The sequence below is a fragment of the Perognathus longimembris genome, chromosome 18, assembly GCF_023159225.1.
Source record: "Perognathus longimembris pacificus isolate PPM17 chromosome 18, ASM2315922v1, whole genome shotgun sequence".
In the NCBI taxonomy this organism is placed as follows: domain Eukaryota; kingdom Metazoa; phylum Chordata; class Mammalia; order Rodentia; family Heteromyidae; genus Perognathus; species Perognathus longimembris.
The window spans coordinates 43609547-43627456 of record NC_063178.1 but is presented as its reverse complement, the minus strand read 5'-3'; the positions used below and the strand labels follow the sequence as shown (position 1 = coordinate 43627456).

Here is a 17910-nt window from a genome sequence, read left to right as displayed (position 1 = left end):
GTAGAATTGAAAAGCCTTTGGGCAACTATTTAAAGATAATGTAAGTATTAAAAAAAAGGAAAGAAGGAAGAAAGGAAGAAGAAAATGGTTTTAATAACAATAACAATTGTTGGAGGGGATGTGGCCAAAAGGGAACCCTACTTCACTGTTGGTGGGAATATAAACTGGTTCAGCCACTATGGCAAGCAGTATGGAGATTCCTCAGAAGGCTAAATATAGAACTCCCCTATGAACCAGAAGCCCCATTTTTGGGTATCTATCCAAAAGACCACAAACAAAATCACAGTAATGCCACCAGCACAACAATGTTCATCGCAGCACAATATGTCATAGCGAGATTCTAGAACCAACCCAGATGCCCCTCAGTAGACGAATGGTTCAGGAAAATGTACATATACACAATGGAATTTTATGCCTCTATCAGAAAGAATGACATTGTCCCATTTGTAAGGAAATGGAAAGACTTGGAAAAAATTATACTAAGTGAAGCGAGCCAGACCCAAAGAAACATGGACTCCATGGTATCCCTTATTGGGAATAATTAGTACAGGTTTAGGCAAGTCATAGCAGAGCACCACAAGGCCCTTATGAACACATACGATGATGCTAAGTGAAATGAACATCATGTTATGGAGACAATTGTTATATCACAGTTGTAATTACTTTCAACATCCCAGGTGTATCTGTAGCTTCTATTATTGATGATGTTCTTGTATCACCTTCCCGTGGTTGTACCTACACTATCTCTGTAATCTTATCTGAGTATATTGGAAACTGTGTATACTGGTATTGGAACTAGGAAATTGAAAGGGAAAACCAAAATTGAGAGACACAGGGTAAAAAAAAGAGAACTACAAAAGCAATACTTGCAAAACTGTTTGGTGTAAGTGAACTGAACACCTAAGGGAGGGAAGTGTAAGGGGGAGGGGGGTATGAGGGACAAGGTAACAAACAGTACAAGAAATGTATCCAGTGCCTAACGTATGAAACTGTAACCTCTCTGTACATCAGTTTGATAATAAAAATTTGAAAAAAAAATGTAACAACCCTGTTGTAAGCATCCTGAACCTGTCTGTGGCTCCCCACTGCCCCCTAGTGACCGCTGGCTCCAAATAAATGGTGCTGTGGTTTCTTCAGAGCTGTTTCATAGGCTTTCAGCCCTGTCAATGCATTTAGCAATATTGAGTCCCGCACCCCCACCCCTCAAAAAAAAAAAAGTGACAGAGTCTACAGCTCTGACCAGGAGGACACTAATTCGTATATTCCAGGGTCAGGTTGTCACGAAGCCTATGAGATTTGTAAAATAAATATGGCCCAGTTGCTAGCTCAGCTCCATTCCAAGGCCTCCCCCATGGGTTCCCCCAAACTATTTCTGCTCTCCCCAAGATATGTGCCTCTGAGAATACCTAGAGGAACTTTAGAAATCCATTCAAAAATATGTACAGACACTTCTTTTCATCCAGGATTTGCAATGCCTGTACGTATTTCACTTCAGGAAATCCCTGGAGAAAGATGATAACTCAAGTACATCGATTGTTGTGTTTTGTGTTTTATTTTAAAATAGAAAAACAGACGTGGTGGAATGAATCCCTTTTCCAAAAAAAAGGAAATCATTTCATGGTTTTAGGATAATTCTGTCTAAAAGAGTGATTCAAATCCATAAAATAATGAAGTGCTTAATCATATGAGAAAAATATCCCAGTTAGGCAGTGAATGGAAAAAATCAAGTTGCCTAACAACATTTCATATAATACAGTATATATGAGTGTATATAAGTGTGTGATAGTAGACATATTGGTATTATTTATTCCACTGAGTGATCACATGACATGTATTTGTTTATTTTTGTGCTGTTGCTGGGGCTTGACCTCAGGGCCTGGGTGTTGTCACTTAGCTTCTACACTTAAGGCTGGTCCTCTACCACTTAAGCCACAGCTGTATTTGTGGCTTTTTGCTGGTTGACTGGCCAGAAGAGTCTCACAGGCTTTCCTGCCTAGGCAGGAAATTCAGCTCAGATCTCAGCTTCCTGAGTAGTTAGGATGACAGGTGTGAGCCACCATGTGCACCAGCTTATTTTTACTTGCAAGCTTGTCTGTGTGTATGTCTCTGTGTGTGTGTTTCTTCTGTCTTTCCAGTGTTGCCACACTGATAACATAATCCAATGGAATGTAGATGCATATTGTTAAAGATCATCTGCCTGGGTTTCTGGGCAATTTAGCAGAGGGGATTGGAAGGCTGTAGAAAGGGAAGGAGACCAGAGGCCTCAAGCCATGGCTCCTGTGACAGACCAGGCTGGACATACTGGACATCGCCTGAGGTAGAATGGCCTGCCACGTGCCTGAATGGTGTATGGTCTGTCTTGTCCCAGGAGCTCACATTCTCTGCAACCCTGAGCATGGTAGCTTGGGTCTCTACACAGAGGCGGTGACTCCCTTACTGCTGAGATCATTAGGCACAGGCTGGCTTCACCAAGATCAAATTACGTCATGTCTGGATGAATTGACCATGCAAATTAATTCTCTCTTGTGGTCCCGGGGAAATTAAAAGAAGATTGTTTGGGTTGAGAGGACACAAATGTAATCACCACTTCCATTTGCAGAGAGACCCACCCCACCTCTCTATCCCTGACTTCAGGATAGTTTTCAGTCCACGGATGCCAGGGCCCTCCCTGTCCCAGCTCGAGGCTATGGTCGTGGGCCAATCAGGTCATCTGACTTCACTTCCTTTGAGGTTAGGTTGTCCCCAGAGGCTCCTGGGCCTTATTGTGTGCCCTGAGTGAGCACCCTAGAGGGAGCACGGTTCCCACTCTACAGAACTGGCAAACCACCAGGATTAGGTACTAGGGAGAATGGGGACCACCAATGTTTAGAATTCCCTCCTCTCCTCCATATGGAGAATCCATTTCACTGATGTTTCCTGGTGGTTCATTGGAGAAAAGAATCTCACGGACTTTCTTACCCAGGCTGGCTTTGAACCTCAGTCCTTACATCTCAGACTTCTGAGTAGCTAGGATCACAGAAACAAGCCAACAGTAATGCTATCTCTGAGGGTACTTTGTTTGGTCTTGTTTTGTGTTGTTCAATGCTAGTGCTCTACGACTTCAGCCACAGCTCCACTTACAGTTTCTTGGTGACTCCTTGAAGAGAAGAGTCTCACAGACTTTCCTGCCTAGGCTGGCTTCAAAGTCCAGCTATGGGGTGTAAAGAGTATATCACACAAAAAATAAGTGAACATAGTAGACAGGTTCTTGGGCCATACAAGCTGCACTTGAGGAAAAAGAACCGATGCAATAAGTATAGACATGATAAAGACTCTGGGATCAAAGTTTTGGTGCCATGTCTCAAGGAGGCTTGAGCATACCCAGATCACAAGGAGACATGGCCATCAACAGGAGTGCAGGAACATCACATCCTGAGGTTTGTGTTGAGTGTGTTGGAATAAGTTTTGAGTCATGTGAGCTGACTCTTACTGTCTTACTGTCACTAGTTAGTGACCTGAGTTAGAAATAATAAACATATTATCACTTGTAATTGCCTCTCATGATTCTCCATGAGGCCCTGTATACCATATTTCTCTTCTTCCTTACTCAGTGTTTTCTCAACAGATTTTTCCCACTAAATAAATTACTCTCTGCAGAGGAGGCATAAGTGCTATTCATAGGAAGAGTTGCTTTGGCTTTGGAACAACAAACAGACTCTCACAATTTATTGACCATTGCAATGTGGTTTTTTTTTTCCAGTTATAAGTGAATTCCTTAGTAATTCTTATTATACATCAATTCCTCCATTCAGAGAACATCTGGTTTTAGAAGAAAGCCCACGAGAAACGGCTCAGTTAGGATGACAGAGGGGTACATTTAAACAGGCTATTTACTCATCTATTTAATCATCAGCCAAATAGATGGTAGCAAGTTGATTTTGTTCTCTTTAAATAAGACCAAGAAGGCAATTTCATTTTTGCCATTTATTTTTCCATTTAAATCTACATGATGGAGGAGAGAGTAAAGATAAGCAAATAAGCTTGCCAAAAGATTCATAAAATTTGGATCGTCTCAGCTGCGTGAAATAGAGATTTTTTAAATTACTAATTTACTTTATTGTTATTGTAGAGGTGATGTGCAGAGACGCTGCAATGACATGAGTCTGGTAATGAGTACATTTCCTTTTGTTGAGTGTCTTCTGTTTGCTCATTCTCTCCCAGCCCCTCCGTCTCATCTCTAACTATAAGTTACATAGTTCATTTTCATCAATGTCAAATGAGCACTCTTTTTCCATAAATTGGAGTTTGCTTCCATATGGACATTATTTTATCTATATATGAAGGGGCACTTAGGCATTGTACATTTGAGTTGCTCTCCTAAGTGTAGCCTCTTTTGGTCTCACTGGGAGTCTCTGGAATACTGTAAAATGTTATCAGATCCCAGGGCATTTTAGATCTAACTTCTGCATTTCATAGAGAATATGCACTGTGTGTCTCTCAGAGCTTGGCTTACCTTACTTAATGATTTGTTCTAGTTCCAAAAGACACCTGCACACCCATGTTCATGGCCACACTATTCACAATAGTGCAAGATTTTGTTCTTCTTTTACACCATTCTGAAAAGATAGTTTCAATAGATTAAAAAAAATGACAGGGAAGCACTTAAGACTAAATTCTAAGATATTCTTTCAATCTGAGCCAGAGTCTCTTTGTATTCAGGCCATTTTACTTTTTAATATCTATGTGAATGCATTGTCACCTCTACTGCATTCCTTGTAAAGTGTGGGTATGCATGTAAGGAATACAAATTAATTCTACAGTGCATGAAATTTGAAAAAACAAAAAATCCTGTTAAAGGAAAACCCTTTAATGCATTTTCTTAAGTTTCATTTTCTGAATAACTCCTGTGTGAGTGAGGTTCATTCATGCCGAGGCAGGGAGTTGAAGGGCAGATGTGAGCTCCCAGGAGATGACCAAATCCAACTCAACGTGCCAGTCATCGTTGATCCTGTACCAAGACCTTTTACCTGGGCAAGAGGACATCCCCTTGGGTAGGATTCTTGGCTTCTGACTTCTAATACTAACAAACCAATCTCAGACATTTAGTTCCCCAGATAACTGAGGCTGAAGGACTTGAGGTTAATTAGTACGCCTAGCTGTGCTTCATAGCCCAAGCTCAATTTTTTGGTAGACATTGTAACTATCATAGTATTGATTAATCTATCATGTAACAGAGACACAATCTTGAATACACATTCCCGCCATCAGTTAGTAATGAAATCCGAAGGCACAGATGATAGAGTCATAGTCAGCTGGATTATTTGGTAGATATGAATAATAATAATTTTAAATGCCTGGCAAATCTAATGTGGAAATTTTGCATTTGGTGCCACCCAGAAGAATAACTGACCACTGGGCGCAGGTGGCTCACATCTATAATCCTAGCTGAGATCTGAAGATCATGGTTCAAAGCCAGCCCAGGCAGGAAAGACCAGGAGACTCATATCTCCAATTACCTACCAGAAACCCAAGAGGGAAGCTGTGGTTCAAAAGTGTTCGAGCACTAGCCTTGAGTGAAAGAGTTCCTAGACAGAGGCCAGGCCCTGAGTTCAAGACCCATGACCAACCCCCCCCCCCCCAAAAAAAAAAGTATTAAAGATGTATCTTCATGATTAATACTGTTTCTGTTTAGAACTTATTCAGGAAATTTCTAAATGTCCGACACTGACCATAGATTAATACGTTGACCTGTTTAAAATTCACATCTATAGCATTATAGTGCTCATGTTTTTCATTTTACAGACATGGAATCTGGGCCTCAGAGAGATTTGGGAACCTGCCTGAGGGCACATAACGAACCTGTGTCCCAGCCAGGATTTGAAACAATGCATCTGGGCCTAAGTCCCAGTCTGTACCCCCGCATCTGTACAAGAAGGTTGCTTCAGGATGACTTGGAACTGGAGAAGCACATCAGGTATGTTAATCAGATCAGCTCCCAGGTGGTCATTGTATAGAAAAAGTCTGCCTGGTGTTTAGTAGGGCAGTCTCAGTCAGTGCAGAGTGTTTCAGAACCATTCCTCCATGCTGGATCTCCTGGGATTCCAGCTACATCACAGTGTAACCAGTTCAGGGCATCGTGAGTCCTGATTGGTTCCGCCCTCCCAGTCATAATCAGTCCCCCCTCTGTTTGCTTCTGTTTCCATGGTGAGGAGGTGGTTGCATTTCCAGCCCTACCCTCTAGTTTGGGATTGGCCATGGCACTTGCCTATCATATAGCTCTTCCTCTTCAATCAGCAATAGTCTTCCTCCTCCTCCTCCTTCTCCTCCTCCTCCTCCTCCTCCTCCTCCTTCTCCTCCTCCTCCTCCTCCTCTTCCTCCTCCTCCTCCTCCTCCTCCTCCTCCTCCTCCTCCTCCTCCTCCTCTTCTTCTTCTTCTTCTTCTTCTTCTTCTTCTTCTTCTTCTTCTTCTTCTTCTTCTTCTTCTTCCTCTTCTTCTCCTCCTCCTCCTCCTCCTCCTCCTCCTGTTCCTCCTCCTGCTCCTCGTCCTCTTCCTCCTCCTACTCCTTCTGTGTCTCTCCCTTCCTCTGTCTCTCTCCATCTCGGTCTCTCGGTCTTTCTCTCTGTCTCTCTCCGCTCCCTCGCTCCATCTCTCTTTTGCTAAGCTGAGACATTCAGCTCAATTATTAAAGGATTGATAGAACATCAGGCTGGATTCTAGATCTTCTGCGTTTAACAAAGGAAGGAAGAAAAGAAGAAGTGGAATTCCCCTAAGACAGTCTGGCTGTTGAGAAAATATAGAGCTAAGGATTGATCTGAGCTCCATGGAGATGGTAGATATAAAAATATTTACTTAAAAGTCATTCTTATCTATTCATGGCATGGCTTTTTAGCCTGCGGTTATTTCTTGCTCTTGAAAAAAGGTGAAATGCTTTTTTATTCTCCTCAAATAGTTCTCTTATTTATTTTACTGGTTTGGTCTTTCATTCAAACTCCAGGACACACACACACACACACACACACACACACACACACACACACACGCTACAATGAATTAATTTCCATGTCAGGGATATGATATAGGCCTAAACAATGATTGCTGCCCTATCTGAAGGTTAAAGTTCCAAAGCTTTCACATTATTTTGAAAATCTGTTTTCAAAGTATGTCACCTATGTGTGTGTTTCTAGAGTAGAATCTGGGGTAATTATAGGCGTGATCATGTTACATATGTGAAAATGGAGCCAGGCCACTTGTGGGGGGGTGGGGTGAGAAAGAAGGGGGAGGGTGGTGGAGGGGTGACACGGATCAAGATGCATCACACTCATACAATATGTTGAATTAACATCCATCTGCACAACTACTTCATTATAATAACAATTTCATTATAAATTAAAAAGAAAAAGTCTGTGTCCCATAACGTGATCTAAAAGGGGGAAAATTGGATGACTTTTGATGTTTGCTTGGCATAGTGTTGATCATCTTTCCTTATTTGGCCATACCAGGATTTGAACTCAGGGTTGCATCTGCTTAGCTGAAGCTCTCCCATTTGAGTCTCACCTCTATCTTTGTTTTTTGCTGATTAATTGGAGATGGAGTCTCTCAAACATTTTTTACCTAGGCTGACCTCAAACCTAGAGCCTCAGGTCTCAGCTTCCTGAGTAGCTGGGATTGTAGGCATGACCCATCAGTGCCCAGCTAGGTTCTGTTGTCGTAAACATCCCCACGTTTAATAACACATTTGCATATATTAAAAAATAAAGAAGTCTCCATCAAACCATACAAAGATGAAGAAAATGAGCATCTTTTTTAAAACCAGGATCCTATGGGATATGTAAAAACAGCTGTATAGAGAAGATAAATAGATCTGCAGGTTTCCTGTCCTGATATTAATGAATAGCATCCAAGTATCATTGTTCCACTTTGTTATAAAATGTTGATGAGTCTTTCAGGACATCATGAGCATGATTCAGACTATTTTATCTAATAACTCTAGGTCAAAAAGAGGGCTTGTCGACTATTTTATAGTTTCCATGCATTGCCCACAACTTCAAGTAATCTCTCATTATGACAGTGCTACTGAGAATTGATCCTCAAAACAAATCACATGCATTACAGAAAGATGGCAAGATGCCAGTTTATGACTAGCTAGTGTTGTGTTGATAAACGGACTCGAGGGCCTACAAAAGCCCTGATTTAGAGTGTTTGCTAATATCCATGGTATAAATATTTCCAGTGAGACTGATTGTAAACTGTCCTTCAACAAGCTTGCCAAGTTCCTGAATATTTTAATAGTAAGCTTTTTGCAAACCAATCTGAGATCGCTAACAAATGCACCACCAAATAGCTCCTAGCTATACATCCTGGCATAATGACTGTTTCGTCAGTTTGAGATGCCTTCATTTGATTATACCTCAGCCATCAAGAGACAAGCTTTACACAAAGCCCTGGCAGGCTCACGGCTGTCATCCTAGCTACTCAGGAGGCTGAGGTTTGATGATTTCAGTTCAAAGTCAGCACCAGCAGGAAAGACTGTTATGTCCAATCAACTACTAAAAAATGCTGTAAATGGAGCTGTGGTTCAAGTGGCAGAGCATTATCTGTGAGCCAAAGAAACTCGGGGACAGGGCCCTGGCCCTGAGTTCAAGCCCCAGGAACAGCACACAAAGGAAGGAGGAGGAGGAGGAGTAAGAAGATGAAGAAGAAAGAAGGAGGAGGAAGGAGGCAGAGAATGAGAAAGAGAAGAGAAATAAGAGGGAGGAGTAAGAGGAAGGAGGGGGAAAAGGGGGAGGAGGAAGAGGAGTCATCAACGAATGTATGGTAACTTTCTGATTATTTTTTGTTTTTGTTTTTGTTTTTTCAGACAGGAGCTCATGTTTTTGCCCATGGCTGGCTTCAGATCCTCATTCTCCTATGTTCAGCCTGTGGTGTGACTGGGATCACAGGCATTAATCCATCGCATCTGACTCATTTGTGATGAGAGTCTCTTTAATATTTCAGCCTAGGCTGGTCTGGAGCTATGGTTTTCTGGATTACCTCTCTAATAGCTGGGATTACAGGCAGAAGCCACTGTGCTCCGCCTCTGACATACATTTTACGAGACCAAGATAAGTGAGTGAATCCAACAAACCCAAGTTTTAGCAACACTATTTCCCTGCACTTGCTGACGTTGGTGGTTACTTTATTCCTGGCACTGATAAGGAACCTGGCAGATTCTCCATTCAGTGTGTTTCCAAAACCACAGCAAATTCACAAAGGAAACTCGTTCCGGAGATTTCTCTTGTGTATTGAGGCTTTTCAGCTTCCTCTGCAGAGAAACCACAGAACTGGGTTCATCTACATCAACCACCATATCACAGGAGAATTCTGGTTCATGAAAGGTGGGTTGTCATTAGCCATGGAATACCATGACTATGAAAAGCCACAGTAAGTTCATAAATGATGATGTTGGAACCCCATACTGCAATTTATCAATGGAATGGCTCATTCAATTCAGCGGGGAATAATCTGAGACCAATGCCAGACTCCACATGTTTCAGCCCTCGTAAACGCAATTATGGAACCTCAGACACAGCAGACATAACTCAGACAACTGAGAAGAGCAGCTGATGGTCAGAAATCCCTAATAGAATAATAATACCACTCATTTTAGCGCTTAGTATGATTCCATTTGGAACCATTATTTGGCTCAGTGCAACAGAATCAGAAGCCAGGTCACTCTCCATTTATTTTGAACATTCCCATCAAGGCAGGTACATTTGCAGAGTTCCAGCCATGGACAATAAAAGTAAACACAAAACTTCATTCATTGGACAAATGTACATTCTGGAAAAGCAAGAATCGAAGCCACAGGCAGAAAGAAAAGTAAAATAAGAACATAAGAGAGATACACAAATGGAGAAGTCAGATACGGCAGTGGTTTGATTAAGCCAATCAGGCTCTCTGGGGACAATCCCATATTAATTTGAACATCAAAGTACATATATACATATACATATATATACACATATATAGTTTACACATATATACTATATAAAGACATAGAAATTGGAAGATATGTGCGTGCCAAGATGTGAAGATGGTAAAGGCCATAGGTCATATTTTCAAATGAAAAGCCAGCCATTAGCTGGGTGTGGTGGTGCATATCAGTAATCCCAGCACTTGGCAGGCTGAAGCAGAAGCATTTGGGGTCATCTCCCCTCTGGGTTACAGGCTAGCCCCTATCTAAATGAAAGAATATGAAGATCGAAGCAAAGAAATAAAGAAGAGAGATGAAGAAAGAGAGGGAGGGAGGGAGGAAGGGAGGAAGGGAGAGAGGGAGGAAAGAAGAAAGGAAGGAAAGGAGAGGGGGAGGGAGAGAGGAAGAAAATTCAAGTGGGAATGCAATTCAGGAAGTGACCCACACTGTGTGTGTGTGTGTGTGTTTGTGTGTGCGCACGTGCACACACACATGAGTGCACGTGTGTGATCTTGACCCAGATCCTGTCCTTGGTGAGAAATGACTGACTGTTCTGGAAGCTGGAGAAGAAAGAATTCAGAGTACTAAGATGCATTCCCAATTTAGCCATGTTAGTGCAATAAGGATCCTGGTTCTAAGAAACATCGTCACCACCATTCCTGGGCCTTGATGGGCGGCAGGGTCTTTTCACTGAGTTCTGAAAAGCCAAAAGGTGAGCTAGGCCATTTGTTAAAATAAGGATGCTCGGGGCTGGGGATATGGCCTAGTGGCAAAAGTGCTTGCCTCATATACATGAGGCCCTGGGTTCAATTCCCCAGCACCACATATACAGAAAATGGCCAGAAGTGGCGCTGTGGCTCAAGCAGCAGAGGGCTAGCCTTGAGCAAAAGGAGGCCAGGGCAGTGCTCAGACCCTGAGTCCAAGCCCCAGGACTGGCCAAAAAAAATAAAATGAGGATGCATCATGGTGTTTAGCCCCAGGAAAGTTTTGCTACAGAGAATACTCCCTGCTAATAATTCCCTGTGATGTTTGGCTTTGCTCACCCCGATTGTTCCCCTAGAGGGTTGGCTTTTTTGGGGCTTGGGCCCTCACCCCAAACATGTGGTGTTTGCCTTCCAAAGCTATGTGCAAGCAACTTCCTGGGGTTCAGGGTCTTTGGGATAGACGCCTCCTAGCTTTCTAATAAAGAATTGCAATTGGACCTCTCAGAATGTGGCTTCTCTGCATCTCATGAATGAATTCCATATAACATTAGAATAGCAGTTAATGGAAAAACTAGGAGATATGGATTGAGGCATTTTAAAATCATAAGGCACCAGACCAGCACCCCAGCACCTTCCTCCTGTGGCTCGCTGTGGTTTCTACTTGTAACAGCCCCATGGTTTGGACACCTCAACACAACCCATTACTAAGAGTGGAAATTGCTGCATCTTCAAGTATACTGCTTTGCCAGCCAATGAGGTGGCCTTTGCAAACTTGTGATGGGGCCTAAAGTGTTAGACTCATGTAAAGATAGCTTAACAGAAACTCAAGAGGTTCTGCATTTTAGACCCAGATCTGAATTTAACTCTTCATAGTTGTTTAAAATAACATCAACAACAAGTAGCTGGGCATTGGTGGCTCACACCTGTAATCCTAGATACTCAGGAGCCAGAGCTCTGAGGATTGTGGTTAAAAGCCAGCCAAAGCAGGAAAGCCCGTGACATCTTTTATCTCCAATGAAACACCAAAATGCTGGAAGTGGAGCTGTGGCTCAAGTGGTATAATGCTAGCCTTGAGCAAAAAATCTCAGGGATGGCCTCTAGACCCTGAGTTCAAAGGCCTAGGACAAGCACCAAAATAATAATGATAATCATAACTATAATAATTAGAAATATATACATGAGGGAGACGAGAGAAGATGGTAGAGGAGCAGCAGAGCCCTAGCTGAGCTCCCTCCAACATCCCAATTTTCCCACCCCAGAGAAACTTTTACGCCTAGATAGACTGCCCAAATAAGTTCTAACAGTACAGGGATTCCGGCCAGGAAGGAAAAATCAACTTTGCTGGTCTGAAAACACAGATTTGAGCTCCGGGCGTCATCCCGCTGCCACACAAGTGCCGGCTGTGCCTCAGCACTGCACACCCCACTCAGCTAAATGGAGACCAGGGAGTAATTCTCCAGATGGCAGCGTACAGACAGATCACAGGCTGAACACAGATGGGCTGAAATCACAGAGACAGTGTGAGTACTCCCATGAAAGACAGTCTCACTCATTTCCACAGAGCAGCTCCTTCCCCAACCATGCGAGCAAAGCGCCATCTTTGACACTGGCAAAGGGTCAGACCAGACTGAAGCATTAAGACTAGCAAAATTTTCCCTTACTTTGGTAGAAGGTGACAACATAGATACTTGGGCATTATAGCTGTTCATGTGTACAAGCACACCTATAAATAGGGGTATGGAAGCCCAAACTTGATCCATCCATTCCTGTGAGAGTGAATTTCAAGCTACCACTTTTCAGAATGGGGGCTGTTGGGGTTGGCCTGTTAGTGGTTTTTGGGTTGGGATATACCAGATTGGGAAGTCTGCATGGATGCTTGGCAGCCCATGAGGCATTCCTTTAAAGAATGCATTAGTTAAAAAAAATGGGGTGGGTGGGGGTAGAAACAGGAAGTCCCGAGTCTTCACAACCAGAGAGGAACTAACAACTAACAACCTGGCAAAAACTGGGTGTCAGCCCAGCTCACCTTTTTCTTTCTTTCTTTTTTCTTTTTTTTTGTGGAACTGAAGTTCGAATAAGAGTTACTGCACTTACTAGGGAAGAACTCTGACACTGAGCTACATCCCAGCACATCCACCTGGCCTTTTGTACGTCTCATATTTGACTATTTTGTGTGAAACCTGTTTGTTTTCAACCCAGAGGTCCTCTGTTCCCTCGGGATTGAAACTTCTCTCTCTGGCACAAACTTGGTGAGGGTTGCCAAACGTCAGTTTCTTTAGCCCCTCTTCAAATTGTCTTGGCCTTTACTGGTCTGTCCTGCTCTAACAGGATGAGAAGCCACAAAGCAAAAAGCCAATAGGCTAAGGCATAGCACCTGCAGCAACAAGGGTTTAGTTCAATGCCTCTCTGTTATATTCTATTTTCTAGAAGTCCTTGGGGCATGTGGCTTCATAAGTTTGGAGAGAATGAATCTGGGGTGTTGCCTGAGGATTTGCTTTGTGGCCAGAGACTCCTTTTAGGTTATACAACTTTATTGTAAAATGCGGTGGATATTTGTGTGAAGAAAATTTCTCGACGTAATGCTCTAATGTTTTAAGTTCCTTCCCATGGAATTTTTTCTTTACTCATCTTGTTTCAAAGGGCAAACTAGAACCTTTGAGTGATATATCTGGGTTTTTTGTTGTTGTTGTTGTTGTTGATTTTTACCAGTTGTGTGGCTTGAGACTGAGGACCTGAGCATTGTCCCTGGCTTCTTTTGCTCAAGGCTAGCACTCTACCAATCGAGCCACAGCGCCACTTCGGGCTTTTTCTGCTTATGTGGTACTGAGGAATCGGGCCCAGGCCTTCATGCATGGTAGGCAATCACTATACCACTAAGTCACATTCCCAGTCCAGACATATCAGTCTTAAAGAGAAATAATGACATGATGGAGTTTCAGCCTTTATGATTATCAACAGATCCAGTACTGAGACGATAGTGAATGGTCTGTGGGAACTGGTGTTCTGTGTCTTCAGGTACTGTGTAGCTTCGATCTCTTTCACACTATTTAGTAATTTGCTTGGCTATTTTGCTCATGGCAGGCACACTCTGCCATTTGAGCCTCCCCTCCACTTTTCCAGCTTTTTTGCCACTTAATGGGAGATAGGCCTCTGGGATATGTCTGAATCAAGGTTCTCAGATATCTCAGTATACTGAGTTGCTAAGATTTTAGGATAAGCCAGAGGTGCCAACATCCTACGGTAAAGATTGAATATTATAATAAAGACAAATCTGACTCATGAAGTATATTGTTAGCCCCCAACCCACACTATATATTAATCTCCTTCTCCACTTCCCATCTGTCTCTACTGCCCTCTCTGTGTATCTTCGTTAATGTGGGTAGTAAGGTTTTGTGCTTGCTAAGCAGCAACACTTCCTCTAGCCATGCCTCCAGATCATTTTTGACTTGGTTATTTCAGCAAGAGGACTCATTTCCTGCCTAGAGCTGTGCCTGAACTTGAGTCCTTCCAGGTTTTACTTTACATCATAGCTGGGATGATAGGTGGGGGCTAGCACTGTCACCTACTTCCAGTGTGAAGGAGTCTTGTGGATTTTTCTGTCCTGGCTGGTCTGGAACTATGATCTTTCTGATCATAACCTCCCGAGTCACTGGAATTACAGGAATGTGTTTCCTCAGACTGCCTTGTAATTTTCACTTTGTTGTTATTGTTGTCAGTCTTGGTGCTTGAACTCAGGTGCTTGGCAGTGTTCTTGAGCTTCTTTGCTCAAGGCTATCATTGGAACTATAAGGCCATTTCCAGCTCTTTCTGTCTATGTGATACTGAGGAACTGAACCCAGGGCTTTATGCATGCTGGGAGAGCAATGTATCACTAAGCCACATTCCCAGCCTGTGATTTTCAATTATAATGGCCACATAACTTTTTAGTGAATATTTTTGTAACATTTCATGTGTTTTGACTTCTCTAATCTTATATACTGGTATAAATGTATCAGTGAACATATATGTGAATCATAATTTGTTTTTCTTACAAAAAACTCACTTAGTGGGCAAAAATAATCAAGCTTTTTAATGGACATATAAGAAAACACAATGGAAAACATGAGGGTGGGTTGGGAAAGATGGGGATGATTTGATTGAAGGGGTATACTAAGATCCATTGTCTTTATAAAGTGAAACATTGAATTGACATCACTTTATACAACCACTTCAAGATAGCAGCGATAAAGAATTTTAAACATAAAAATAGCAAAGTAGATACATCCGATTGGGTTCTTGATGGTTCAGAGACTACAATTTAATACAACTCAACACAGTATTTTCAGCGGAGCTATCACAGAGCATTGAAAAATCAGAAGCAAGTTGGCTTAGGAAGCCTCATAGCATCTCACTTTACACACATAACTAACCTGTATTTATTTCCAAATGAACAATGCCGGAGGAATGCCAATTGAAACAATAGAGAGAAAGCTTGTATCAAAATAAATTTCCAACACAGACAAGAAGGTTAATGTTGCAGGTACATGTAAGCCAAAATATTTGCTGATGCAGATGAGGGCCAACATTCCTTGGCAGCATAACGCACAAGGGCAGCTTGACGAAAGGCTGCAGTGACCTTCATTTCTATGTTCATGATTAAGCCTTACAGCTGATTCTCAGTGTGCAGGTCAAAGTAGTCCATGCTTCTCAATACAGCTTTGCAGGAAAGTAGGAACCAAAGAATTCAGACTCTCAGGTGGGATTTATGCTTCCCCATGTACCTGTCCAGTACCTCCCAGAACCGCAAGAACACTGGTCTGTCCAGATGACGTTTGTGAGAGTTGACTTGTAATACGGTTACAGGCCATTTCTGGACATTTTTATGTAGAGAAACCTCATCATACTTGAGATGGAAGGCTTGAATTTTAGCAAAAATGCCAACTGGTGACCCATCAGACAAAAGCTATGGCCAGCCTTTTAACTGCCACGCAGGACCTTGAATAAACACTGACACAACCCGGTCCCAGTCTTGAGGGATAAGTTTACGGGTCTGGTCAACCACTTTATAAGGTACTGTGTACCTAACTGCAGGGCCCCCTAGCTATATCTGCTATTTTGTTCTCATTAGCAGGATTTCCTGCTGTCATTCACAACCATGTTTATTCTTTTCATTGGATCAGACAAATTTCAGATCTGCAGAAGGTCTTTCACATTTATCATGGTGATTAGAGAAGTGGCAGTTTCAGGTATTATGATAATGGGGGTCTGCAGTCCTTTCTTCTGTTTGGAGGGGGCTGGGGATATGGCCTAGTGGCAAGAGTGCTTGTATTGTATACATGAGGCCCTGGGTTCGATTCCCCAGCACCACATATACAGAAAATGGCCAGAAGTGGCACTGTGGCTCAAGTGGTAGAGTGCTAGCCTTGAGCAAGAAGAAGCCAGGGACAGTGCTCAATCCCTGAGTACAAGCCCCAGGACTGGCCAAAAAACCAAAAAACTAAACCCTCTTCTGTTTGGGGGGAGGCCTTGCCTGAGAAACTGGTCTCGGTACATGCTGGGCGTCAGGAGTGTGAGACTTGGGAGCAGATGCAATTTCTCTTAAGGACTTCAGTGTCATGCCATGGTAGATGCCCACCGTGTCAATTTGCAAATGTTTTGTTGCTTCTTTCCCTTTGAATCTCTCCTGGTCATATCTGTTGTAGGTAACTGCTGTAGACTGTTTAGGATGCAACATGGGCACTACAGATGCTTCAAGTGGAGCTGGTTGCTGCTGAGCTGTCCACCTTTCCTCTCTGGCTTTTATAGATTGAAGAATTGCAAAAATATTGTTGGAAATGTTTCTTGTGATCTGCAAGACAGTTGGTCGTGTCCTCTACACCCTCTCTCTGCTGACCAGGTCTCGGATCGGGTCCACCTTGGCATGCACAGAACGCCTCTGTTTAACTGGAGTTACAGCATCCAGATCAGTCTTGATAGTCACTCTTTTCTTAGCCATCATTTTGCCTTTGATGAAAGCAATTTTTTCCACTGACATACCTTCACCCAAAGCCCTGATCTGTGCATTCTGCACAATTCCTTCTTTACGGCCCTTTAGCAGAGCAGCCATTCTCTCTCTCAGGGCACATAGCCTCTTCCTCCTCAACTCGGGGTTTCTTTGCTGGTGGTAAAACTTTATGCGAAGCTGGTGTGACTTGAGGGAACTTCTGAAAACATATTTCCAGGGGGGCATTTCTGTCTATATATATATATATTTTTTTCAGTCCTGGGCCTTGGACTCAGGGCCTGAGCACTGTCCCTGGCTTCTTCCCGCTCAAGGCTAGCACTCTGCCACTTGAGCCACAGCGCCACCTCTGGCCGTTTTCTGTATATGTGGTGCTGGGGAATCGAACCCAGGGCTTCATGTATACGAGGCAAGCGCTCTTGCCACTAGGCCATATCCCCAGCCCCCTGTCTATACTTTTTGATGTTGGCGCTTCACCACTGAGATACCCAAGGAGATCTTTTCAGTCAGGTCTGGTAACCACAGGAATATTTTTTGAGACCGCGCATCGAATGTAATCTGAATGAGCAAGGAGCACGTTCTCAAGTAGAAATAGAAGAGCCTCCAATGTGTAGTATTCTCTGGGCTGGTCTTCCTTCCCAGGCCTCCAAACCACATAGTTGGTCTTGACATTCTTGGGGCAGGAGAACTCACCAAAGATCACCTCATCTCCCTTTACCACAATCTTCTTCTTCTGGATGTTGTACCGTCGCAGGATGCTGAGCACATCAGCCATATTCCCACCATAGCCACGACCCGGTCCTGGCCCTGGCTCTGGCTCTGTTGATTAACCGGACACAGTTACCCAGGCAGACATTACAAACCACCGGAGTGATCCTGTTTGTGGCAGGTGCTTTCACCTCCAGGCAGCTTTTTCCAAAAAGACCTCACAAGCTCAGTTTTTCCCTAGCTTTTATTCAGATCCAAGTGCTTGAGGGCAGGGCGGGCTCAAAGTTCCAATACAAAAAGATAGGATTAAGACATGTGCACAGGAAAAGGGTTTGCATTTTTCGGACCCTCCCTATTTAGTTCTCTTTTGTCTGCATCTTGTCTTAATGGGCTTGGAAGAAGGAATCCCAGCAGGATATTGAGGAGGGTTAGAGGAGGTCAACACCCTTGTCGACGGCTGCTTTTAGAAATGGTCTCGGTTTTTTACCTTTGAGTATGTGCAGTGGAAAATTTTCACAAATAGCCATTATTATGTGGACTAAGTTTCCAGGTATTCCCAGATTCTCCAGAGCTTTAATATAACAGGG

The 17910-nt window shown here is 43.0% G+C and overlaps 1 pseudogene; it reads right to left on the bottom strand.

Moving 5' to 3' along the window:
* Nucleotides 1-15358: 15358 nt before the first annotated feature.
* On the bottom strand, nt 15359-17390 carry LOC125366994 (annotated as a pseudogene).
* Between the last annotated feature and the right edge of the window lie 520 nt (nt 17391-17910).